This window comes from Geotrypetes seraphini, chromosome 10, assembly GCF_902459505.1.
Source record: "Geotrypetes seraphini chromosome 10, aGeoSer1.1, whole genome shotgun sequence".
Taxonomy (NCBI): Eukaryota; Metazoa; Chordata; class Amphibia; order Gymnophiona; family Dermophiidae; genus Geotrypetes; species Geotrypetes seraphini.
Genome location: NC_047093.1, coordinates 48,695,917 through 48,722,081, shown reverse-complemented (window position 1 = coordinate 48,722,081; position 26,165 = coordinate 48,695,917). Strand labels below are relative to the sequence as shown.

At 42.8% G+C, this 26,165-nt stretch overlaps 1 protein-coding gene across 1 annotated transcript in view; it reads right to left on the bottom strand.

Moving 5' to 3' along the window:
- Positions 1-6,433: 6,433 nt before the first annotated feature.
- The window catches only part of LOC117368040 (endoglin-like), an 81,692-nt gene continuing 61,960 nt past the window's right edge, over positions 6,434-26,165 (bottom strand). Inside the window, exons 13-15 of the mRNA XM_033961286.1 lie at positions 24,093-24,165; positions 8,151-8,252; positions 6,434-6,910 (exon numbers count right to left, since the gene is read on the bottom strand). The gene's annotated coding sequence lies outside the window, so the exon portion shown is untranslated. The remainder of the gene's footprint in view (positions 6,911-8,150; positions 8,253-24,092; positions 24,166-26,165) is intronic.

Here is a 26,165-nt window from a genome sequence, read left to right as displayed (position 1 = left end):
CTAATGTATGGCGAGCCCTACAAAACCCCTAAAACCTAATACACTTCCACCTCTGTATTCGCGGTTTCTGTATCTAAAGATTCTATTATTCGCAGTTTTAAAACAAAAAATGCTTTTTCATTTTTTGGGCTATTTTAAGCCCTGTAAGCCCCCTTTAAGCCTTACCTGGTGGTTTAGCAGGTTTTGGGGGCAGGAACAATCTTCCCACACTCCTGCCCTGTGCAGATCACTCACAGGAAATGGCTCAAGAGACTACGGGAGCTCAAGGCAGCCATTTCCTGTGAGCGATCTGCACGGGGCAGGAGTGTGGGAAGATCACTTCTGCCTGAAAACCCGCTAGACTACCAGGTAAGGCTTAAGAGGAGGCTTTCAGGGCTTAAAATAGCCGGGGGAAGCGGCGGTTAGGGGCAGAACCGGCCCAAATATTATTTGTGGGGTTTTTTTAAATATTCGTGGGCCAGCTCTGCCCCTAACTACTGTGAATATGGAGGGGGAAGTGTATACCCACCTGTCTACCACCCCAATAGCCCTTATGGCTGTAGGTGGCACCTATACAGTAGTAAACACTGTCCACCATAAATGTAGTAGTTTAGAGTGGATTATGGGCCTGACTCCTCCTCTCTATGGTTCACTAGCCCACCTACCTGATTACTTGCCCCTTACTTGATGCTCTATTAGGCTTTCCCATACCAAGTGCTGCTGTTCTAGAGCCAGGTATGCACTGTTTTAGTCACAATTTTTTGGGGTGGGAGGGGATCATTATTTAGTTCCTCCAGTGATCATCTAGTCAGTTTGGGTACTCTTTTGGCACTTAGACACTTCTCAAACAGTTCTAGGTGAAAACGTCTAAAGTTCCATCCAAACCAACTAGGGAAAAGTTTGATTATAGCTGCAGGGACATCCAAATCAAAGCCTACTCAAATCCTGCCCATTCCCTACTTCCTAACACACCCAATTCTACTCTGGTCACACACTGGGTTAGATGTCCAGAAAGTCAGCTCTGCAAATGCCCACTTGGACATTTTCTCTAGTAAGATGTTCAAGTGCTGGTTTATGCTGTCTTTTGGGTGTTTATCTTTTTTAAAAATGAGCCCTTTAGTCCAGCAAATTTCCACTTGTTCTATATTTTTATGATGGAACCAAAAACTGGGAAATCACTGGGCTAGGTAAATAGCCCTTGATGGAAACTGCCCCAACTTTGTTGGTTGGGCTGAAAACTTTTCAGTGGCCTCCTACAAGTTTTGAAGTAAAACAAGTCTGGAGGTTTTCAAAGGAGAACTAGTGCATCTAACAAGACAAGAAAAAGAAGAAGCCGAGAGAGCGCATAGGTAGTAGTAATAGAAGAGATAAAAAGTATCAGATATCCAAGGTGAAGGGAATAAAATTAAGCTAAAGTAATGATAAATAGTGGAATTCTTGTGCTTTCAGGCGGACTTCCTGGGACACCAGGACGTACAGTGGTATAAATTGATATCTGGATATATGAATAAAAAACCAAAGACAGGTCTTAGAGACACTTGGAGCATTGAGATTAAGCATCAAATTAATGTGTCTCAGTGGCCACAGATTTGGTCTTGGAGAATGAGATGTACAGTGTCCGCATCGATGAGACAAACTTTGTTCTTTTTGTTGCATAGAGCATTTTGGACCCCAGTTCGATTACAAAAGTTAGATAGCTCTAAGTCTAATAGATGCTGGCACTGTAATCTTGAAGCAGGGACTCTAGATCATTTATTATTTTATTGTCCCTTTATGATGGCCTTTTGGAAATCAATTTGGCCCCAAATTAATTGTTTTTTTGAGAATCATGTGGCATTATCCTATGATATGATTTTATTCGGTATGTCAATGAGAACAAAGAGCCAAATTTCATCAAAGAATAATAAACTTCTAATGATTATGACAGGTGTCGCCATACAACAGATTACAAGTAATTGGAAAAATTGGAATAGACTCAATTCTGGTGGAATTCGATATGTCACATTTACAAAATGGAGAGAATAATAGCTGTGCAAAAAGGGAATTTTAATAAATTTAAGGAGATATGGGGACCATTAAAAAAAAAAAATTGCAATAAGTAGATACCATTTTACATTATAGATACAATTTAAGGTAGTAGAGATGGGAGAGGGGAATTTGAATTTATTTAATGTTTAGATTACTAGGAAAGATTATTTATGTGATATATTTGATTAAATGTAAGACTGGAAGGGTGGGAGGTAAGGGATAAAATTTTTTATCTATTAGTATCATAAATGATAGAATTTCAAATGATGTACTCATTGACAAATGTTTTATATAAATGTATTTGTTGTAAGATGAAAAATGAATAAAAATATATTAAAAAAAAATAAAGTAATGATAAATGGAGCAATTGGGGGCCACTGAAGAAAGAGACCTCAGAAAGAAGAAATCTTTAAAACAAGCATTCTTTTTCTTGGTGAGGAGGAAGGCAATGCATGGAAGATAAGAGGTAAAAGTGATTGCAGGAATCTCAAATGAATTTCCTGAGAAGGAAGCACCTGCAGTACTTAATGAGGAAGATGTAAACGGATCTAGGAGCATGCACATTACTGAGAGAAAATATTGGTACAGAGGAGGAGACAAGCAGCACACAAGCTACAAACCATCAAAAGAACTTGCACTCCTGGTACTGAGAGCAAATTTGGAATTGTAAACGTGCAGAAAATCTCAAAAAGTTGGATCTAAAGAAAAAAAAAATAGTCCTCCATGCCTACCAAGTAATCTATAAGAACGTATGTATACAGAGATTGTATACTGCAAGAGCTGGAGATGGCATGGCTCTTACAGATTTCACAGAGAGCTACTTACACAACTCTCTGTGCATAGCCAGAGTATTACAAATGGGCCCTGCAAAGGAGCACACAGCAGCTAAGCAGTGCTTACCAGCTCTTGCTGTCTGGAGGGCAATATGCAGAAGGACAGATGAGCCTCTATGGATAATGGTGGTTCTGGTCTGCCTCCCACTCTTCTTAAGCTCAGCTGAATGACCATGGCAGAACTCTGCCTTGGCAGACAAGACAGATAAATAGGATGTCATGGATACAGTTAAAGGGATCAGTTAGTCTGCTGGCTGGGTTGGTGGGCAGTAGAGAGTAGGGTTATGGATTGAAGGCTTTATCAAAAAGGTGGGTTTTCAGTCTGCTTTTAAACAAGGGAAGGGGCTTGGCGGACAAACTTGGGTAATTAATTCCAGGCATACGGGGCAGATATAGCTATAGCTAGTAGCGCTATAGAGATTATTAATAGTCATAATAGTCAAATGCCCAAAAAGCACAAAAATATGAAACGGAACAACCACCATCTCTCACCATCCTTAAACTAGGACAAAAATATTGACATATGTATATAGCAGGCCTGAACCAAAATCCACAAGCACATGTGGGAAAAGAAGCAACAGAATTTACAAAAGAGGAAAAAGCTCTTTAAAGAACCAGATATGTACACAAGAGAAACAACTAGCTAAAATATATACAGAAGGAACTCTTCATTCAGCAACTATAAACAGTATCAAAACCTGACACAGGAATGTTTAAGGAGAAATAAATGCAAACTTCAGATGAGAGCACAGGACATTGGATATGGACAAGCTGCTTCACAGCCAGCGTAGGAAAAAGGCAACTGCTGCTTCTGTGCAAGAGTACTGGAAATAATCGCATCTACGGTACTTCTATCCTCTCATTAATGGTATCTCACATTTTCCAAACAAGCCTGTAACATGATTATAATAAACAGATAGGGTTATCTTTATACAGAAGGCTCTTTTATAACATAAATGGGAGACATTCCCAGGTTTGGCCGAGAAAGACAGATTCATTGCATTAGTTTCTCTCTTGAAGTATAACCAAATTACTCCATGGACAGCAGAGTACAAGTCCTCACAACATGGGTGACATCATTGATGGAGCCCGGTGTAGTATCACTACTCCAGCCTAGTTTTCGAAAACTTTTGAGCAGGCTCACAGCACATGTGCCCCCCCTCTTACCCACACAGCAATCAAAGATATGCAACTTGTTCCAATTTTTCAAATCACTTAGGCCATGATTTTATAAAACCCGTGTTAAAAAGCAACGGTTTGCTACCGCAGCCATTTTGATACCGAATCTAAAAACTTGAAGCATTCTTTTAAAAAAAATCACACATGTAAATAAGATCGGTGGACAACAGCGAAGATTTGCTACATTTGCATGTGCCCATCGCTGATGGGCACATGTGCAGAAAAATGCCATTAAAAAAACCAAAACAACCCCCCCCCCCCCACACCATCACTTTCTTGCTGCACTATTGGATGAATGGAAGGGAGAGGAGGGGAGAAGCAATGTCGACTTTTTTCAGTCGCAGATAAAACGTGCCTTTCTCTCCCAAAAACTACTATAAGTCAGGTAAATCTTGTAATTTTTTTAAATGGAAAATTTAATCAAGACCCACAGCCAGAAACACAGAAGACAAGGGTATCATACACGTGCTCAAGCAGAAACGGCTTTTAACAAGTGCGCATGAAACATGCCTGTCTCTTTTAAGAACTCAAAAGAAGCGTGGTTTTACTACCCTCCACTAAAAATATATAGATACACTTTTTTTTTTTTCATTAGCTACAGTTTTGAGAATCTTGCCCTTAGTCCATCTTGTCCTGATAAAGACTCTCTTAGTTCACCGATAGCTGCATCAGAAGAGCATGCTTTTAGTCAGCAAACCTGCCCAAACCGGGAAAGTATGCTCCTCTAGCTATTGGTGAATTAAGGGGCCCTTGTTAGGACAAGATGGACTAAGTAATTTGAAAAAGATTGGATATCTTTGACTGCCATGAAGAAATTGTTTTTTGCTACATTTATGAGAACTATAGAGCCAGTGTGTGTGAAATTATAATTTTGGAGATTTTTGGTCATGATGTTAAGAGGTCAGGCCGTTCTCCAAAATAATCTTATCAAAATTGTGGAGTGGCAGTCCTATTGTTTATATTGGAATCCTATTATATACTATTGCTGATTTAACCCTTTAATTGGCAGATGTTGAAATGGCTCCTCTACTTAACTTTATGTTGAATGAGAGTAACAGTGCCACGGTAACAGGCATTTGGAGATGCAGATCTCCCATAAGATCCATAGAAATGCATATTGCCAAATAAAGGGTTAAATAAGTATGGGAGCCTGAGGATTTTACTCTCCTTTAATATACATGTTATATTTTGGTATTTTCACACTGGAGAGGATCTCGTAACAGCTTTTATTTATAAGTCATTATAGATCTGATAGTCCATAGAAAAATGGGAATCAATAAAGTCCTCCTCTCTGCCCCCCCTGCCTCTTCCCATTCCTTCCCTCCACACTTGCACCCCCCTTCCCTTCCTCCATATCTGTAGTTGAAGTTGCTGTTTGCGACCCCGTCGGATCTCCTGCTGACATCGTTTTCGGGTGCCGCGCATTGGAAGTGATGTCAGAAGAAGAGCCGACGGGGTCGCAAGGAGTATGTTGTTGACCACCCCAAGCAACGACTTCAACTAGAGGTACGGGAGAAGGGGGCACGCATGGCAGGCAGGATCAGGGGGGGGAGCAACGACTTTAACCAGAGGTATGGGGGAAGGGGGCACACGCGGCAGGCGGGATCGGGGGGGAGGGGCGCCACCTCCCCGGGTGCCTCTCACCCTCGCTACGCCACTGGGTGTGAGGGCTTTACACCTCTCTTGACCTTGGAGAGCATATTTTTACCTATAGTTGTATAGTAAAAAAAAACCATTTTGACATTATTGACTATTTCTTATAATAAAATGACTATTTCCTTGAATTCAAGAACAAAAGAAAATCCAACGTAGTCTGCAGTGAAACAAGCAACAATCGAAAAACAACAAACAGACTGCAGATAATGTACAAGACGGAGGCGTTGTTTATTAATGGAGAAAATGCAGTGAAATATACAACCTTATTATCAACCAAGGGACCCAACACGGTCCGTGTTTCGGATAACACGCTTTCCTCAGGGGTCCATGGTAGTTAAGGTATGAGACAAATCGCATAAAAGATATCAAACATTGATGGCATTGTCTAGGATTCGCTTGAGTACATTCGTTCTATATAGGCGTCTGTTTGATATCTTTTATGCGGTTTGTCTCATACCTTAACCACCATGGTGGACCCCTGAGAAAGGCGTGTTATCCGAAACACGGACCGTGTCGGGTCCCTTGGTTAGTAATAAGGTTGTATATTTCACTGCATTTTCTCCATTAATAAACAACGCCTCCGTCTTGTACATTATCTGCAGTCTGTTTGTTGTTTTTCGATTGTTGCTTATTTCCTTGAATTTCCATCAGTAAACAACAATGCTGCATTAAAATCACCATGCCATGGATCCTTCTTGGGAATGTTTTTGTGGAGTAAGGCACAGTACTTTTCTATATTCATTGGCTATCATGAGCCACTTGGTTCTGTAAGAGGGATGTGGACGCTTACTTTTTTTTTTTTACTGTGTTATTGCAACTGAACTGCTGCTGTCCAAAACTGGTGACTGAGCTCATTCTTATCACGACAAGAGGATCTCAAGTCCCCGTAATTGATTAGAGATTGTAACAAGATGTCCTTTCTCTCTCTCTCCCCTCGAAAGCAGGATGCGTGTAGCTAGCGCATGGCATGAGGACCCGGCGTCTCCACGCTGCTTCATAATTATGTAGTCCTGGGCGGCTGAAGTCCAGTGGAGCCTTGGTTTTTACCACTGCTAGAGAGGAGACTTTCCTGGAATCAGGGCAGGAGGAAGTGGAGGGCAGGAGTCGGGGCCCTCGCTATGCCATACTGCTGGTGGAACAGGGAGTGCTTTGTGTGCTTCCGATGCTGTGGTTGGCGCTGCTGCTCTCCGATGCTGCCTGATTCCCAGGAACTGGTTGCAGCTTTGCTGGGGGACCTGAGAGCAATCAAAGAAATATAAAGCAGGAACGTCAGTATTTTTTTTATCCAGAACAAACTCACTTCTAATCTAACCCATCATTTATTTCCCCTAGTTCCCTAGAGGTTCAAAGCAGATTACATAATAGGTCAAACTCCAAGAGTCAGAAATTTGGGAGCTACAAAACAAAACACAAAGGGCTAGATTCACTAAGCAAACCGATCGTGTACCAATCGGTTTGCGAGCCCTTGGTTCATAGACAACGGCGCGAAAGACAAAGGCGCGCGCCGACAACTGAGTGCAAGATGGAGGCGTGCACCGAAGAAAATTACAATTTTTAGAGGCTCTGACGGGGGGTTTTGTTGGGGAACCCCCCCCACTTTACTTAATAGACATCGCACTGGCGTTATGGGGGGTTTGGGGGTTGTAACCCTCCACATTTTACTGTAAACTTAACTTTTTCCCTAAAAACAGGGAAAAAGTGAAGTTTTCATTAAAATGTGCGGGGTTACAACCCCCCAAACCCCCCACAACGCGGCGTGATGTCTATTAAGTAAAGTGGGGGGGCTACCCCCACGCCCCCCCGTCGGAGCCCTAAAAACAGTAATTTTGAGCGGCGCGCACCTCTGCGCTGCACTCAATTATCTGGGCGTGCCTTTGTCCCGGCGCGCTTTTGACCTGACACCCGAGCCCTTTGCGATCCGATTTTCCTCTGACTCGATTCACTAACCTCTCCTCCGATCCAATCCCGATCTGTGCATGCAAATGAGGGGAATCAGCATGCAAAGCAGGAAAGACGCGATTCACTAAACTTATCGACTGGCTAATCGATCAAAAAACATGCTCAAGGATAGCTCTCTAGCGATCCGTGCAGGTGTGGGGGGGGGGGGGGGGCTGCCAACGATCATCCCCATTTGCATGCAAGCCTGTAGTGAATTGGTCGGCCTGCATGCAATCGGGCCATGGATTGGACACGGAAAGGAGTTAGTGACTCTAGCCCATAGGCATTAAACACTGGTTAGATTGAAAAATACATGAGATTTTTTGTAACAATCAGTTACAAAAATCTGCTAAACCTAAACACCTTCGGAGAATGATGAAAGAGAGCATGCAAGCCCAGAAGTTTTAAATCCTTGGGTACAGAATTCTTCTAAAATGTGGAGTCAGGCCTATTTATTATGCTCACCCCCCCCCCCCCCCCCCCGAGATAATTCTCTTATCGCTTGGCCTAATTAATACCGAGACTGCAGGTACTTACGTGTGTGAGAGTAAATGTACCAGAGCGCAGCAGTGAGCAAAGCACCGGTCAAAAAGGCTCCAAAGGTGATACCCAGCACTGCCACCATGCCAAGGCCGGACACTATCAAAAGAAGGGCAGAAATGTCAGAAACCACTGAACACAATACTTTGTGCAGACCTCGGGGACCCTGGGCAAATGTTTGTGGATTCCCCCCCTTCTGTGCCGTCCAGGACCCCACTCAGTCCATTGCTCCCTCCCCTGCAGTTCAGGGTCACCCATGGTCCATTATCTCCCACTCCCACACCTGGACCAGCAGCATCCTCCCCTTTACCCCTCCCCCCCAGGTCCAGCAGTGTAACTTATCACCCTAGCAGGATAATAGTGCAGAGCCACTGTCAGTCCATGCCACTGATGGCTTTGTTGGTTCAACCCCGTCTAACATGATTTCCTGTTTCTGAAGGGCGGCACCCAGAGCCAGCACGCACTGACGCATCTCCATGCCACTTTGCTGCTTTTTTTTCCACAGGAAGCAGCTGGACTAGGGGAGGGGAAGGAAGATGCTGGTCCAGAGTGGACCCTTTACTCAGAGTTGCTTTTATTTATGGTCCCCTGTTAAGCTGGGCACAAGGCAGCTGTCCCCTTTGTCCACTAGTAAAAGCAGCCCTGGCAGACCCTTTCCCCCTAGAGCCATGCCTGTGAGCAGACTGCACATTACCAGATCCAGACTCCTAACACCAAGGAAAGAATACACAGCCCTCTGTTCTGTTGACAGTTCCACCTTGCCACAGAAACCTTCCTGTTCCATAAGTATATAACATAAGCATCGTCACAAAATTCCAAAAGGAAAAGTGCTTATTTATTTCACATCAAACCCTAACTTTGCAGGCTATGACGGCAAGTTTGCCTGTATAGTTTCTGTCTGTAATGTAGGAATGGAGCAGATATCAAGCTGAAGACAGATTTAAATGTTTATCTTGTATGAAGAATGTTCATGCTTGTAATAGATTTTGGCTATTAATAATCTTAGATAAATATGATGTAATAATAATTAACAGCTTCATAAGAAATGAGTGGAACCAGTAGACAAGAATTCTAAAGAATAAGGTTTGGGATCGGAATAGAAATAGGCATGAACTATAAGTGACAGATTATAGCAAAAAAAAAAAAAAAAAAGTACAAAAGGCCCCCTTTAACTAAGCCACAGTAGAGATTTCTACCGCGGCCCAGAGCGCTAAATGCTCCAACGCTCATAGAATTCCAATGAGCTTTGGAGCAGCGTCAGAGCATTTAGTGGCCTGGGCCACAGTAGAAACCTCAACCGTGGCTGACTACAAAAAGGCCATTATTGCTATATTGTGTTTGCTGTACTCTGTCCCTTTCTGCGCTGCTTACTACAAGTGACACATAAGAACATAAGAACATAAGCAGTGCCTCTGCCGGGTCAGACTAGAGGTCCATCCCGCCCAGCAGTCCGCCCCCGCGGTGGCCCAACAGGTCATGACCTGCCTTAATCACCAGAAGGGGCCCCCTTTGCCCCCTAGGTTTGTCATCGAAGTCCTATCTTCCCCTCAAAGTCCTAATCCTCCGGCCTTGCACCTGCACGACCTGGTGAGCTGTCTATACTTATGCAACACCCCAGCACCTCCCTCAGTACCCCACGATCCCCTTTTCCCTCAGGAATCCGTCCAATCCCTGTTTGAATCCCTGTACTGTACTCTGCCGGATCACTTCCTCCGGGAGCGCATTCCATACGTCCACGACCCTTTGGGTGAAGAAAAACTTCCTTGCATTTGATTTGAACCTATCCCCCTTCAGTTTCTCTGAGTGCCCCCTCGTACCTGTCGTCCCTTTTAGTCTGAAGAACCTGTCCCTGTCCACCCTCTCTATGCCCCTAAGTATTTTGAAGGTCTATATCATATCCCCCCTGAGCCTCCTCTTTTCTAGAGAGAAGAGCCCCAGTTTATCCAGCCTCTCGGCATATGGGCAGTTTTCCAGCCCTCTTACCAGTTTCGTTGCCCTCCTTTGGACTCTCTCAAGAATTGCCATGTCCTTCTTGAGGTGCGGCGACCAATATTGATCTAATTAATTTCAGTACATTCATGTACATAATATTATTATCCCCCTGGACCTAACCATTACTATAAAATTCTACTTGTATTATCAACCCACTACATTCATGTATGCTCAATGCTAACCAGTCTCTCGGCTTTTGGATCATAGTACAAATCTTACAAGTTTCATGGTGTATGTTTTCTTTAATAAATGTAACCAAAACTCTATTGAGGGAGCTGATAATGGTCTGCAATGGCAGACTATCCCCCCCTCTATTACAAAGCTGCACTAGCGAGTGCTACGTGGCAAAAGCCCCAAAGCCCTTTAAATCCCTATGGGCTTTGGGGCAGTTACCGCAGCAGCCCCTGCTAATCAGCTTCATAAAAAGGCCCTATATTATGCCTGCTGGTAATCAACATGTAAATGACTAATTTAATTCTGTCTCTGGTAGAAGTTCCTAAACCTGTCCTGGGAAATCAAGCCACTGGCAAAAATATGCAAGCAACAGTTTTCCCCTCCCCACCCAGTCAGCATCTTGCTCTTACTCCCCCTCCCCTATTCCATGATCTCCCCTATCCCTTAAATTGGCAATTCCCAGGCCTAACATCCCTACCCCAATAACTCTCATCACTCAGCAAGTCAGTCAGCCACAATCCAACCCCTAACACCCCAAACTAGTGCTCTCCAGGCACTAAGCCAGTCAGCCACGACCCAAGCCCTTACCTCCCTTAACTATCACTCACACTGACTTTCCAGACTAATGTAAACTAGAAATGTAGACCTCTTTCTCACTTGCAACAAGGTAAAGATGACCCTGTACCATGTAGTTTCAAGTTTCAAGTTTATTAAGTATTTGATTAATCGCTTACTCAAATACCTAATCTTTCAATTTACAGATAATACAGGGGTTATAGAAAACAGATGAACACTGAACAAAACATTTTAAATTAACGACTAACAAAATAAACAGAAAAGGAAAACAAAGGGAAAGGCAAGGTAATGAAATACAATAATAATGATAGAAAGAAGGACGATTATGGTAAAAAAAATTATAAGAGGGAAATAAAAGAAGTAGCCTTATGAAAATAAGCGAAAATAGGCTGGGACTCCTAAATATCATAAGCATCTCTCAAGGGTCAAACTATAAGCTAAACAGAAGGGGGTTCACACCTTGAGCCTTAAATCTGCATATCCCAGCACAACCAGAGTGACTAGATCCAGATGGCTGTTGATCCTCAATGCTTTTTGTTCTTATGACCTTGATTATAAGAGCCCAGGGTATGAGAATATGATAGAACTCTCTTGACAGCTCTTGCCTCTAGGCCAGGGGTAGGGAACTCCAGTCCTCGAGAGCCGTATTCCAGTCGGGTTTTCAGGATTTCCCCAATGAATATGCATTGAAAGCAGTGCATGCAAATAGATCTCATGCATATTCATTGGGGAAATCCTGAAAACCCGACTGGAATACAGCTCTCGAGGACCGGCGTTCCCTACCCCTGCTCTAGGCAATTTATCACCCAATATCTCTTGAACTTGCTTCACTGTCCTTGATGACCTGATTCTAACAATGTACTCCCCACACTCTAAGAGTCATGTCCATTGTGACCATGACCCAAGATATGGATTCCAGGTCCATACCCTTGCTGAGATTCCTGCAATCTAACCATCAAGTGTATTTATTTATTTTTTGCAATGGTTACATGCAGACCCTTGTGCAAGGAACCAAATCCTAGCACCTGCAAGTAATCACACACGCTTGAATGGCAAAATGCCTAGTGAATTAATAAGAAAAACTCTTGAAATAGGAGCCATAGAAGATGGGGGCTCCAAGCACCCCTTCCCCTGTGAAGAAACATTTCTCTCTGCCCCTGTGGGAAAATCCCAGTCCCAAGATCCAGAGGCACCAGTGGGGGTGATGCCACCAGGTTGTTTCCCACAGGCTCTGACAATTTGAAAATGGCAGTAATTCCCTTCCAAGAAACATCCTACCATGGTGATTTATTTGATTTTTCAGAGTTTTCACTAGTAAGTAGGTAAGTTAATTAATTAATTAATTAATTAATTAATACATTAATATACCCCCTTTTTATAAAAGCGTAGCATGGTTTTTAGCGCTGGCTGAAGCGGTAACAGCTCCGACGCTCATACAGAATTCCTTTGAGCGTTAAAGCGGTTACCGCCACGGCTGACACTAAAAACCGTGCTACACTTTTGTATAAGGGGGGACATTAATTAATAACTAATTAACTCTACCTTCTTTCAAGAAGTCCATTCAACTGTTTCCCTTTGTCTTTCAGCACATAAGCGAGTACAAAGTTTTAATGATCTGTCATCAATTTTTGTATGGAAATATTCCAGAATTGATTAAAAATAACATATCTAGTTATATTCCAAAAAGATCTTTGCATTCTGAGAATTTGGCCTTGTTGAAGACGACTGTGAATCCAAGGTTAGTTGATACTAGCAAAAAGACCTTTTGCTGTGCAGGAGTTAGGATTTGGACAGCTACGGATTTGTCATGAGAGAGGTATGTTTAGAAAATTACTTAAAACACAGTTATTTGTTGATGCTGTCTTTTAGACATACCCTTTTGTGGTAAGCCTGATGAACTGTTTATGATCTACAGTTATGTTATTAATTTGTGTCTATGAAATGCCATTAATTATTGTTGTTCTTAAGTTCTGTTTCTATGCAAACTCATTTTAGTATTTTTTAGCTATGAATTTTAAGGCTTGTTTGTATGTTTATTTTATTATGTTTTAAGATTATATATGTATATTTTGTTAACTTTTTAGTTGTAAACGGTACAGAAATTCTTAAAATAAATAAATAAAATTAATCTTTTAATTGGCTTTTTAAGAGATAAAGTTGTCCTCTTATGACTGCTTGCTTTGGAATTTCTGGAGTTTCATTCAGATCGAAATAGTAAGAAGCTGCCTTTTAAGTAGACTGGTAATTTTATAATGGGATGGACAGACTGTATAGGCTATATGGTCTTTACCTGCTGTCCTCATAGGCACCTAAAGAAAGGTGGCAAGTCAAATGCGCGCAAGACAAATGCACGCAGACATTTGCAACCATAAAAGTAGGCAACAACTTTTCCTTATGGAATAGACTTCAAATAGGCACCCTTTTTATGCTTATCCTTGGACTGTGTAAAAGTACACGTGATCCTGTAGAATGCATAATTACAGGGCTTTTTTTTTTTTTTTTTGCAAGGGGTACTGATTATTGGCATTTTTCTATTGCCAAGTAAAACAGACCCATGGTCCCCAAGTATTAATGGAAGAGTCCAGACTCTGCTCACCAGTTCTGCCTTTTCATAGATCCTTTACATTACATAAATTACCTTGCGGTTCAGTGCAGTTAACAGCTAAGATATACCAACCATTTGTAGTATGATCATAATAAATTAATCAAAGTATTTACCAAACAAGTGGGTTTTCAGCGATTTTCTAAAGACTGAATAAGAAGAGACTGATATATGTGCTAACTTGTTTGTCCCACATAGCTGTCAAATATGCCAAAGTTTTACTAAGGAATCGTTTATAAACACATCTCTTTACAGATGGAAAGTCAAAAAATCATATCATACGCAAGTGCTTTCTCATAGTAAAATTGAAACCATCCAAGGAGTAGCAACATTCCAGCATCTCAAAGAATAGCAAGATTCTGGAACCCCTATGAGAGCAGCATTCCAGAGCTGAGACTGTGATGTCATAATGCCTCATTCCACAGTGCCTCAGAGCCAACCTCATCAGTGATGTCACAATGGCTTGCTTGACTGTCCTCACATAAGAATAGCCTTACTGGGTCAGACCAATGGTCCATCAAGCCCAGTAGCTCGTTCTCACGGTGGCCAATAAAACCCAAGGTGTAGCAATATTCCATGCTACCAATACAAGGCATATATTATCTCAAACACAATAGGATGTAATCCCACTGCTTTTGAAAGAAGTATTGGTAGCAGTGGGATTACATCCTATTGTGTTTGAGATAATATATACAATTATTCTTCTTTCACATTTAATATCAGTGTGCCCAATGATTCATTTTATGACCAATACAAGGCAAGCAGATTATTATAGTTAGGGTGAATGGTTTGGGGAAATTTTGTTTTATGGACATCACATGTACTTATGTTCGCTGATGATTTGTTGCTTTAGCATGTTCAACTCCCCTTTTTATGTTATAGGTGCTTCTTTAGCTGTTGTGATGTATTCTATGTTGTTTTTTTAATACAAATTACAAAATAAAACTTAAAAAAAAATCATTGCCAATTAGCACCAATAATTGATTGTTACCATCTACTACTTGGCTCGTTAATCAAATTGTGCATGATTGAATATGGTTAAGGAAAACTCACATTGCATCCTATGCACACCTGTAGTACGAGGAGGCGCTGAAAAGTTCTCAACCCAACCAACCAACTTCCTAAATTCTGAGCGTTATTTTGCCACTATAGCTGCAAAGAGTGTTATCTTATTTCGTTAAGAGCCAATTTGCAGAAACAAAATTTTATGTTTTGACATTGCTTCAGATCATTGATTAAACCATATCCACGTCATTCTCTTTTTGGTTGGGCTGAGAACTTTTCGGCACCCCCTAGTAGTTCTCTCTCAGATATTACAGCAGTGCTTAAACACCTTTCAGGAAAAAAAATGGAAGGAAAAAGCTTCAAAACGCTCCATGCAGTACATAGCCACCAGTGGCATAGTAAGGAGAGAGCAGACTGCTCCAGGTGCTGGCTTGGTGGGGGCGCCCATGCCATGCTCGCACCCTCATCCTCCCTCCCATACCTCTTTAAATCTTTGCCAGCATAAGCAGCTTCTCTGGCCAGCTGCTCACGCTGGTCTGGCTCTCCTCTGAAATCACTTTCTGGTCACAAGGCCAAGAAGTGATTGATGTCAGAGGAAAAGCTAACGCCAGTGCGAGGAGCAAAACAGAGAAGCTGCTTGCACTGGTGAAGATTTAAAGAGGTATGGTGGAGGGGGGGAGGAAGCAAAGGTGGGGGCAGGGAAGGAGCAGGGGGATGAAGAGGAGGTTGTGGGGGGGAGGGAGGTCAGCGTCTTAGGCACCTCTTACCCTCACTATGCCATTGCTTTCACCTTTGGCATAAGAAACCAAAGTAATCTTTTATTAAGTAATCTTTCAGGATTACTTAATAAAAAAAAGTATATATTTATTTATTTAACTAACTGCTGAAGAGATAATGAGATATTGCAATATATAAAAAGAGAGAAACATCTATAGATTGTCAGTTAAATATATATATACTTTTTGGAATAAGTAATCCTAAAAGACTGTTGTATAATTGGCTTCATGGAAGGTTTTTTATGCCAAAGGTGAAAGGGTTTCTTAGCTCTTTAGGCTAAGTACAGCTTGGAGCAAATTGGGTGCACACCCAAATTTGTGTGTGCAATTTTGAGTGCCATTTATAGAATTTCAGGGTTAAAGTTCAAATGTATTTTGTCTTTTCATATATCACATCTCCTTGACATTGTTTTCTTGTATTCAGCTCTAATTCTTCCCACACACTGAATAAAGTACAAATTCCAGGCTTAAATGCAAAAAATTATGTAAAGGATCTCCAGTGTCCAGAATGGAAAATCCAGAAGTGGGAAGAGGAGTTTTACACCTCCAATGTATGCACATGTGTTTATGTATATGAAAATTTATTAAATGCACATCTACGAGGGGTTGTTGGAAAGTTCTCAGCCCAGCCAACAAAGTTGGGGCAGTCTCCATCATAGGCTATACACTTACAGCCTCTTTTACAAAGCCGCGTGGCAAGAGCTCCAAAGCCCTTTAAATCTCTTTGGGCTTCGGGGCCGTTAGTGAACTCTCAGGCCTTGAGAGTTAGAGAACGTGAACTCTCAGGCCTTGAGCATGCGCACATGCTCAAGGCCAGCACAGAAGAGGAGGCCGACATACCGGTGCTACATTAAAGTAGGAAGAGGGCTCTGGGGGACTTCAGGTTGTGGCGGGGGGGGGTGCCCGATCGCGGCGGAGGGGTGCCCGATCAAGGCGGGGGGGGGTTCCCGATGGCGGCGGGTGGGTGCCCGATGGCGGCGGGGGGGGGGTGCCAGATCACGGGGGGGGGGGGGTGCCGGTTCGCGGGGGGTGGCGCTCGCAAATCGAGGTGCGCTCGGTTTACGAGGCGCCGATTTTGCGAATGTTTTGCTCGTCTTGCAAAACACTCACAAACCGGTGCACTCGTAAACCAAGGTACCACTGTATGTGCCTGCATTAAAGTTCACGCACGCAGTTGTTCTTTTATTGAATGTTGTGCCCTGTCTGTCTGTCCAAATTAGATTGTAAGCCCTTCTGAGCAGGGACCATCTATTGAATGTTAAATGTACGGTGCTGTGTAGTAGCAGTATAAGTGTGAGTCGGTTAATAGAGGTAATTTTAAAACACATTTCCACGGCTAAAATAGTGCTTTACACATAGAAGACCTTTTAAAAAACTGTCTGGAGTAAGTACATGTAAATGTATGCACATAGGGCTCCTTTTATGAAGGTGCGCTAGCGTTTTTAGTGGACGCACCGGGTTAGCACGTGCTATAGCACGCGCTAGCTGGAAAACTACCGCCTGCTCAAGAGGAGGCGGTAGTGGCTATCGCGCGTAGCATTTTAGCGCGCGCTATTCCGCGCATTAAGGCCCTAACGTGCCTTTGTAAAAGGAGCCCATAGATTATGTATATGCATAAATTTATCCGGCTTGAACAGAGGCAGTGTTTGGACTAGGCAAAAAAATGTGCTCATGTGTGCGTAAATTACATAACAGGAAATTTGTGTGAGCCAAAGAGCAGATGTGAATGTGAGCATGTACTTTTTGTGGTGTAATTGTCAAGAGAAAGTGTATGCATTCCCTAGAAAATTGGTATAACCTATGTGCATATCCGCCAGTGTTATAAAATTACCCTCTGGGGCAGTATCCGGTCCCTCAGAGCCTCTCTTTCCTGTTTGCTCTCTTCCTATCATTCAAAAGTTGTCTGTTTATTCTGGCTCCTGTTCACATCCTGACTTTGCTGTCTGGTCCTTTTTCATCCTGCCAACAGGGCTCTGCTCGTCGTACAGGTCCTCCTGCACGCCTTCCTGAGGTCAAAGCATCACTATGGAAACCAGCTGTGACATTGCCTAGTACTGCCTGAAAAAGCCCCATTCCAGGGCCCACCCCCATTCCAAGGTCCTTTCAGCAATGGGCTGATAGGCATCTCCTTCCTTTCAAGGGTCCTCGCTTTAGGGAGAAAAGGTAAGGAAAAATTATGAAAGAACTAAGCCCAGAAAAAAACCTTCCTGATTGAAAGCCACAGCTTGACCCTACAAAATTCTACCAACAAGGCAAGTAGGTAGCTGCCTACAAGAACATTTTGGGGGCATAGGTAGCAGGTCTGGGCCAACAATGGTTGGTGTTTTTCCTAATGCCGAGTGCTGGTTTACGCTATAGTTCAAGATTTTTATTTGAAAATCATTTTTTCGATTGATTTATATATCAAAATTTACAAACTGACACGAACAAGATATCATAAAGATCCAAACCGGATCCGGGGTCTGTACTTTTATAACTTTAAAGTTAGAACACTGAACCAAAGTGACTGAAACCCTTCCCCCCCCCCACTCCGCATCCAAGAGCTCAAAATATAAGTTCAAGTTCAATTTATTTAATATACCACAAATATAAAACTAAGTTAAATCTAAGTGGTTTACAATAAAATGTAAAACTAATTAAAAAAAAAAAGAATTAAAAAAACAAGAATATAAAAATAAAATGGGGTAAGGAAAAAAAAATAGACAAAACATGAAATTTGGAGAAATAGTAAGACAACCCTAGAAACATCAAGAGAGGAAGGAATTGGTAGGTTATAATGAAACAAACAGAAAAAAATGGTTGGGGAGAGGGAAGGAATGAACGATGTGGTTGGGGGATGGAAAAAAATAATATAAATTGAGTTCTTTCTGCCCACACTAAGTGAAATGAAAAATTTCAGGAATGCCAGTGTTCTGTAAATGTTGCCTGCTACATTTACAAAGTAAGGAGATTAAGAACAGAAAGCCTTTAATTGCACCTCATAAGTCATGAATGATTTTTCTAAGCGAAGATAAAGAGGCAGAGAGTGGGAGCCATGACAGAGAAAGGAAAATTTCTATGAAAGTCAAGGAAGAGCTTTCGAAAAGAGGGAACGACTAATAACTATTGTTGTGAAGAACGTAGAGTTCTTTGTGGTGATTACGGTACCAAGAAGCCATAGGCTCCTTTTACTAAGGTGCGTTAGGGCATTAACGTGCGGAATAGCGCGTGCTGAATTGCTGCACGCTAGACCTTAACGCCAGCATTGAGCTGCCATTAGTTTTAGCGATGTAGGGCGCGGTAATATCCTAAAAACGCTAGCGCACCTTAGTAAAAGGAGCCCTATATAGAAAGGAGGGAAAACCACTTGATAGAATCTGATGAAAGAGAATATTGTATTTATAAAGAATGTGGTATGATACCTGGAGTACTATCAGGAACATTAGTCACCTCCTTTAACCTATTCAGATCTTGACTATGGGCCTTGGGTGATTAAATTTTTTAAAAATCCTGTGTGGCACTTCTCTCCACCCTTCCCCTTGGTATCACATTGCACTTGTGTAATTGGAACCTGATACTCTAGACTAGGGGTAGGCAATTCTGGTCCTCGAAAGCCACAGGCAGGTCAGGTTTTCAGGATATCCACAATAAATATGCATGAGATAGATTTGCATCTCAAGGTGACAGTGCATGCAAATCCATCTATAAGGGTGGTAGATGCGTGTAACAGTCTCCCGGAAGAGGTCTCTGAATTCAAGAGGGCCTGGGATAGGCATGTGGGATCTCAGAGAAAGAAAGAGATCATGGTTACTGTGGATGGGCAAACTAGATGGGCCATTTGGCCTTTATCTGCCATCATGTTTCTATGTTTCTATATTCATTGTGGAAATCCTGAAAACCTGACCTGCCTGTGGCTCTCGAGGACCGGAATTGCCTACCCCTGCTCTAGACCAGAAGGGATGGTCCTTGAGCATCTGCAGATGTAGGTGACAAACAACAGCAAATAATTCATTCTAGATACACACTCTACAACTTCAAGGGGCCACCTGAATAGTGTAGCAGGGCACAGAAAATTAATCAAGCTACTGCCAAAGCATTACTGCTGTGGGGCAGTAGATGCAAGCCCACGGTGAGAGGGAGAGCTGGTGCAGTATATCATAGAGAATGACACAGGGACAGAATTTGTCCCCGTCTCTGCCCCCGTGGTTAACCGCAGGAAACCATCCCTATATCATTCTTTAAGAAGAGAGGGAAGAATCAAAGTATGAATGGGCACAGCCACTGACCCTCAAGCCTTGCATTGAAGAATGCTGGTGTAGAAGGACTGAGGTTGAGATAGACACTAAAGAATGACGGTCTCGGGTATCCAGAGCAGATATTGTGATGTCATAATGCCTCATTCCACCAATGCCTAAGAGGGAGATTCTGGATTCTCTACAAGGAGAACTGTTCCAGCAGTTGGTAATGGAACCCATGCGGGATGGGGGTTCATACTGGACTTAGTGCTTACAAACAGGGAAAGTGTTTCTGAAGTTACAGTGGGTGATCATCTGGCATCTTGTGATCACTGCATGGTACAGTTAAATATTAAGATGGGTATAGAGAGGGCTCATTCAAAAGTAAAGTTACTAGACTTAAAAAAAATAATAAACTGTTTGGATGGGGATTTACGTCAAGGAATTGTTGCCTGGATGGGAATGTCTGGAAGGAGTGGAAATGCAGTGGGCAAAATGGAAAGAAATAATTGTAAGAGCGACAAACCTTTTTGTAAGGCAAGTAAATAAAAGTAAGAGGTAAAGAAGGCCGCTTTGGTTCTTAAAAGTAGTAGCTGAGAAGATAAGGAATAAGAGGTTAGCTTTCACAAACTACAAAAGATCACAGAAGAGGAGACAGGCAAAAATATCTGGAAAAGTTAAGAGGCTGGCTGGTCGTGTAGTCAAGAAAGCAAAGTTGCAAATGGAAGAAAAAAAATAGCTGACACAAGTAAAACATGGAGGCAAGACTTTTTTTTAGATATATTAGTGAATGCAAAAGTGGCATTGTGAGACTCAAAGATGAAGGGGAGAAATATGTAGAAGCTGATAAAGAAAAGGCTGAATTGCTTAATAAATATTTCTGACAGCACCGGGAGTGGAACCGCAGAAGACAACAAGAATAGGGATGGAGGAGTGGTAGACCCTGATAAATTTTCAGAGGGTTGTGTTCGTGAGGAGCTAGCTAAAGTAAAGATAGACAAAGCGATGGGGCTGGATGGTATACATCCGAGGGTGCTGAAGAAACTTAGGAAAATTCTGATAGCTCTGCTGACTGACCTTTTCAATGAGTCTCTAGAGTTAGGAGTGGTACCGGAGGACTAGCGAAGGCCGGATGTGGTCCCTCTCCACAAAAGTGGAAGTAAGGAAGAAGTAGGGAATTACAGGCCAGTAAGTCTGACTTCTGTGGTAAGCAAATTAATGGAAACGCTTTTAAAACAGAGAATGATGAAGTTTCTGTAATCCTGTGGATTACAGGTCTGGAGGCAACATGGATTCACTAGAGGTAGGTCTTGTCAGACAAATCTGATCAATTTCTTTGACTGGGTGACCAGAGAATTGGATAGAGGGAGTGCGCTAGATGTGGTGTATTTAGATTTTTAGCAAAGCCTTTGCACACAGACGTCCAAAGTGATGGGCAGGGTCAAGAACTGGTGAGTGGAAGGAGACAGAGTGTAGTGATTAGAGAATGACACGGGGAAAAATTGGTCCCTACCCCGTGATCACCACCCCGTCCCCACGACCACTGTCACTGCCCCATCCCCCATCCCTGCAACCACTGTCCCCGCGACTACTATCCCCGCAGCATCCATACAAGCCTCAGTACTGCAATATTTAGCTTATTCATTCCTTATAAATCAAAGTTCTGGCTGCTGAACTAGAGAAAGAGATGTTCAGCTGGGCAGGGATTTGTTTATAAATTTTTATCAACACAACTAATATACTACTTTATCCTAAAGAAAAAAAAAAGAAAATAAATAAATAGAAATTTTTTTTTCTACCTTTGTTGTCTGGTTTCTGCTTTCCTCATCTTCTCATTCAATTCCTTCCATTCACTGTCTGTCTTCTCTCTGCGTCTTCCATTTGCTCTGTTACTGTGCCTCTCCAATCACCCCCACAATTGGTCTGGCACCCATCTTCTTCCCTCTGCTCCCCCCATAGTCTGGCATCTTTGTCTTCTCCCCTTCCAGCGTCTTCTCCCCCACTTGTTGTTCCCTATTTCTCTTCAGCGTCTTCTCCCCACTCTGTCTTCCTCATTATTTCCCTTCAACGTCTTCTTCCCACTCTCTGTTCCCCATTTCCTTTCAGCGTCTGTTCTTTTCCACCTCCCTTCAGCATCTGTTCCTTTCTTTTCCACCACCACCTTTCCCTCTCCCCATCTCACTGCCCTTCAGCACCTCACTGCCCTTCAGCATGGCCCAAGAATCTCCCTCCCTCCCCCTTACCTATGTGGCACATTTTAAGTTACTTTTCAGAGTAATGTGCTCAAGCTGCTGGAGCCTGCCTGCAGTCGCAACTGGAAGTTGCGTCAGAGGAGAAGCTTCCGCCCACAGACACACGCGATTGCAGGTAGACTTGGCCGGCTTGAGCAAGTTACTTTGGAAACTAACACACTGCAAAAGTAAGGGGGAGGGAGATATATTCGGCCGGTAGGTAGAAAGGAGGAAGGGGGCTGTACGCGACTGGTGACCGCACACGTTCCCTCCCTTAACTGCAGGGACAAGGCCATTCACCGCTCCACGGGGTGGTGGATGGCCTTGTCCCCGTACCCGCAGTAAGTATTCCCCCCCCCCATCACCGTTTTGGCTGGTTATCCGCAGCTACCCACGCCTAGCTGCGGGTAACAGCCACCGTGCCATTCTCTAGTAATGATCAATGGAGATTGCTCTGAGGAAAGGGATTGTTACCAGTGATATGCCTCAGGTTCTGTTCTTAGGACTGTTCTTTTTAACATTTTTATAAACGATATTGCTGAAGGGCTGTTGGGTAAGATTTGCCTCTTTGCAGATGATACCAAAATAGAGTAGACACCCAAGATGGTGTGAACAACATGAAGAAACACCTGGTGAAGCTTAAATAATGGTCTGAAATTTGGCAGCTAAAATGCAATGCTAAGAAATGCAAGGTCATGCATTTGGGCTGCAAAAATACAAGGGAATGATATAGTTTAGGGGGTGAAGAACATATGTGCACGACAGAAGAGTGGGACTTGGGTGTGATTGTATGTGATGATCTTAAGGTGGCCAAACAGGTTGAAAAAGCTGATGGCGAAAAGCTATAAGGATGCTAGGATGCATAGGGAGAGGTATGACCAGTAGGAAAAAGGAGTTATTGATGCCCCTATGTAAGACTTTGGCGAGACCTCATTTAGAATATTGTGTACAATTCTGGAGGCCGCACCTTCAAAAAGATATAAAAAGGATGGAGTCAGTCCAGGAGGAAGGCTACCTAAAATGGTGCATGGTCTTCTTCATAAGGCGTATGGGGATAGACTTAAAGATCTCAATCTGTATAATTGGAGGAAAGGCAGGAGAGGGAAGATAAGATAGAGATGTTTAAATACCTACGTGATGTAAATGCGCATGAGTCCATATCTCTTTCATTTGAAAGGAAGCTCTGAATGAGAGGGCATAGGATGAAGTTAAGAGATGATAGGCTCCGGAGTAATCTAAGGAAATACTTTTTTATACAAAGGGCGGTAGATGCGTGGAACAGTCTCCCGGAAGAGACTGTGTCTAAATTCAAGAAAGCCTGGGATAGGCACGCAGAATGTCTTAGAGAGAGGAAGAGATAATGGGCAGACTGGATGGGCCATTTGGCCTTTTTCTGCCATCATGTTTCTATGTTTGGATGTTTTCTTTCTGGTTTTCAGTTGTAGCTCTTCTGTGTTTGAAATCAACTAAATTTGAACTTTTATTATTTTCTCTTTTGAGGTGAGGGAGAGAGAAAGAAAGAGAGCTATGATCATTGTAGTCCACCGATGAGAATGATTTGTGTCGAGTGACCCAAGGTAGTGTGGGAAACCCTACATAGGCTCAAAGAAGTAAAAAAAGAAAAAAAAAAAATACTCTGGCACGTTGGCTTTGTTGGTGACATCATTATGGAGTATGCCTGCATCCCCCTCCTTTGCAGAGGACATTCCTTTTCAATAGGGGTCCTTTTATTAAGGTGTGCTAATCGATTTAGCACGTGCTAAATGCTAAGGCAACCATAGAATATAATGGACGCCTTAGCATTTAGCGTGCTTTAATAAAAGGACCCCATAGTAGTTAGAAAGTTGTGGAAATATGTGTGGAGTTTTAGCCACACTAAAAGATAGCCGATTAATGCAGGTAAAAATGCTTTAAATCTCTCTCTTTTCGAACTGATGCGCGGTGCCGATCGATAGCACTCGATGTATACGCGATATGGTATTCTTCCATGATTGACCTTTTATTTAGATCCAGTTGAGTGCCAGTGTATTGTGTATTTCATCCATCACGTGCTTTAAGACTCCTGAGGCAGGCCTGAGGGCCGAAGCATGTACATGTCGAGTCATTGAGTCGTGAATGTGTCATTTAGATGTTTTGAACAATAAAGATCTTCATATCATCAGACGGATTGGAGGACACTTTTTTTCAAGTGCACATCTCTCTGATTTGGACAATTCCACTCTGGTCTTTATTTATTAAATCTCCCACCCCATAATACTTTGAAAACATATGTGCAAATTCTCAGGCCAATAAAGTTTTTTGTATCAGAATCACAGATAGGGATTACACCGAAAAGGTTCAATTGAGAGAAAAGGGGAAATGAAACTTACCCTGTACGACAGTGTTTGGATTTGTAAGTATCACCTCTATGGATTTTTCAAGTTGTTTCTTCCGAGGACAGTCCTGAAAATCATAGGAGACAAACTCATTTACAAGCATGTCACTGAATTGCTCTAAAAAATATATTCTCAAATATTGGTTTCAGGTTGACTCACCCTCTTACTGGGAATGGAGAACAAGTTACATTATGTGTGTTGGAGTCTAATGGAGTGATGGCCTTCCAAAAACTTAAGCAAAGATTTTTAGCCACTTGGTATTCTTACCTTTACTCCCTTTCACTGGGAGCCAGAAGTCATACCGTATTATCAGTTCTCTTGCCTTGGAGTACCTTCCTGGCAGCTTTGAATATTATTCTGGGTTCATTTATGTTATTTATTAGCCATTGTTGGATGGGAACTGATAGAGGGAGGAATTTGGGGATAGTTGGGTGAGGGTTTTTTAAAATACATATATTGCCTTAGAGAGGACTATAAGAGTACAAGTTCTCTCTAATTTATTGATGCTAACTGTAGTAGTTGTTGGGATGGGGGTTTATATATGCATTTGTATAATTCTATAGCAGGTTCTCTTCACATTTCTTTTTGTGGTTATTAATGTAATCCGCTATAATAAAACCCTTAGCGCGCATGCACAGTTGAAACTTCGCGTGGCCGTGATCCTCGATCCGTGGCTCCGTGTCGCCGCATGCGCAGTAGGAGCCTTCGGCGGTTTGCGATGCATGCGGTGGTTTCCCCAGCAACATTCCTGCCCCGATCTCAGACGCTGGCTAACTTCTGACAACGCCTCTCCTTCTCACCCCAGGACCAGAAGCAGCGGCAGCCGTAGGGCATTTGCTAGGCCAGCCCACTTCGATAATGTGAAGCGGCCTAGCGGATGCTGGACAGTGAGCAGGTAAGGGAGAAGGGGTACTACTGGACAGGGGGGGGAGGGTACAATGAACGAAGGGCTACTGCTGGGACAGGGTAAGCAGAGAAGGGGTAAAAGGAACGGAGAAGGGCTACTGCTGGACAGGGGGGGAGCAGGAAAGGGGTGCTGCTGGACATGGGGGGAGGTAAAAAGTAAGGGAGAAGGGAAAACAGGCAGAGAGAGAGAAAGAAAAAAAAAAGACAGACAGACAGACAGGGGGCAGAGGAGAAAGAAAGAAAGAATAAAAAGAAAGAAAGAAAATGCCTAAGTCTACACATCTATTCTAGCATCCCGTTAATGTAATGAGCTAAAAAGCTAGTTAATCAATAATAAAAGATTTCACTAAGCTTTAAGAATATAAGAAATGCCATACTTTGAGACAGACCCACTCCTTTCTGAAGTAATTTCCTGCTTCTGCAAGTGTGGGACACAGCAGACAACGCTTCAGAGTTGGTGGCAGATGATCTATGCAAATCACTGCCACTGCCTTGAGCCTTCTATGGAGAAATGCTGTTTTACTTGGTGGAGGGGGCAGAAGGGGGGGGGAGAGACATGCCAGAGTGGGGCCCTGAAGGAGCACGAGGCCTTGTGCAGCTGCCCCTGAGTGTGAATCACTTGGAAGAACCCAGGAGATCCTAATATGAAAGTTGATACCTGCAGTGCCGCCTCTCCCCCCTGCAATCTGTGCAAAACTCTGCTACACTCATGTCATCCCTCTCCTTAAATCACTTCATTGGCTCCCTAGACCCCCTATCCCGCCTTCGTATATAGTTCAAGCTCCTATTGTTGACCTACAAGTGTGTTCATTCTGTTGCCCCTCAATACCTCTCCTCGCTTCTCTCTCTCCTTATACACCTCCCAGAGAACTCTGTTCCTCAGATAAGCTGCTCTTAGCTTTACCCTTCTCCTCCACTGCCAATTCCAGACTTTATTCCTTTCATCTAGCTGCCCCCTATGCCTGGAATAAATTGCCTGAGTTTGTCCGCCAATCCCCTTCCCTTCCCTTGTTTAAAATCAGACTGAAAACCTACCTTTTTGATATAGCGTTCAATCCATAACCCTACTCCCCACCAACCTAGCTAGATTAACTATTCCCCTTAACTGTATCCATGAATCCTGTTTGTCTGTCCTGTCTTTTTAGATTGTAAGCTCTTTCG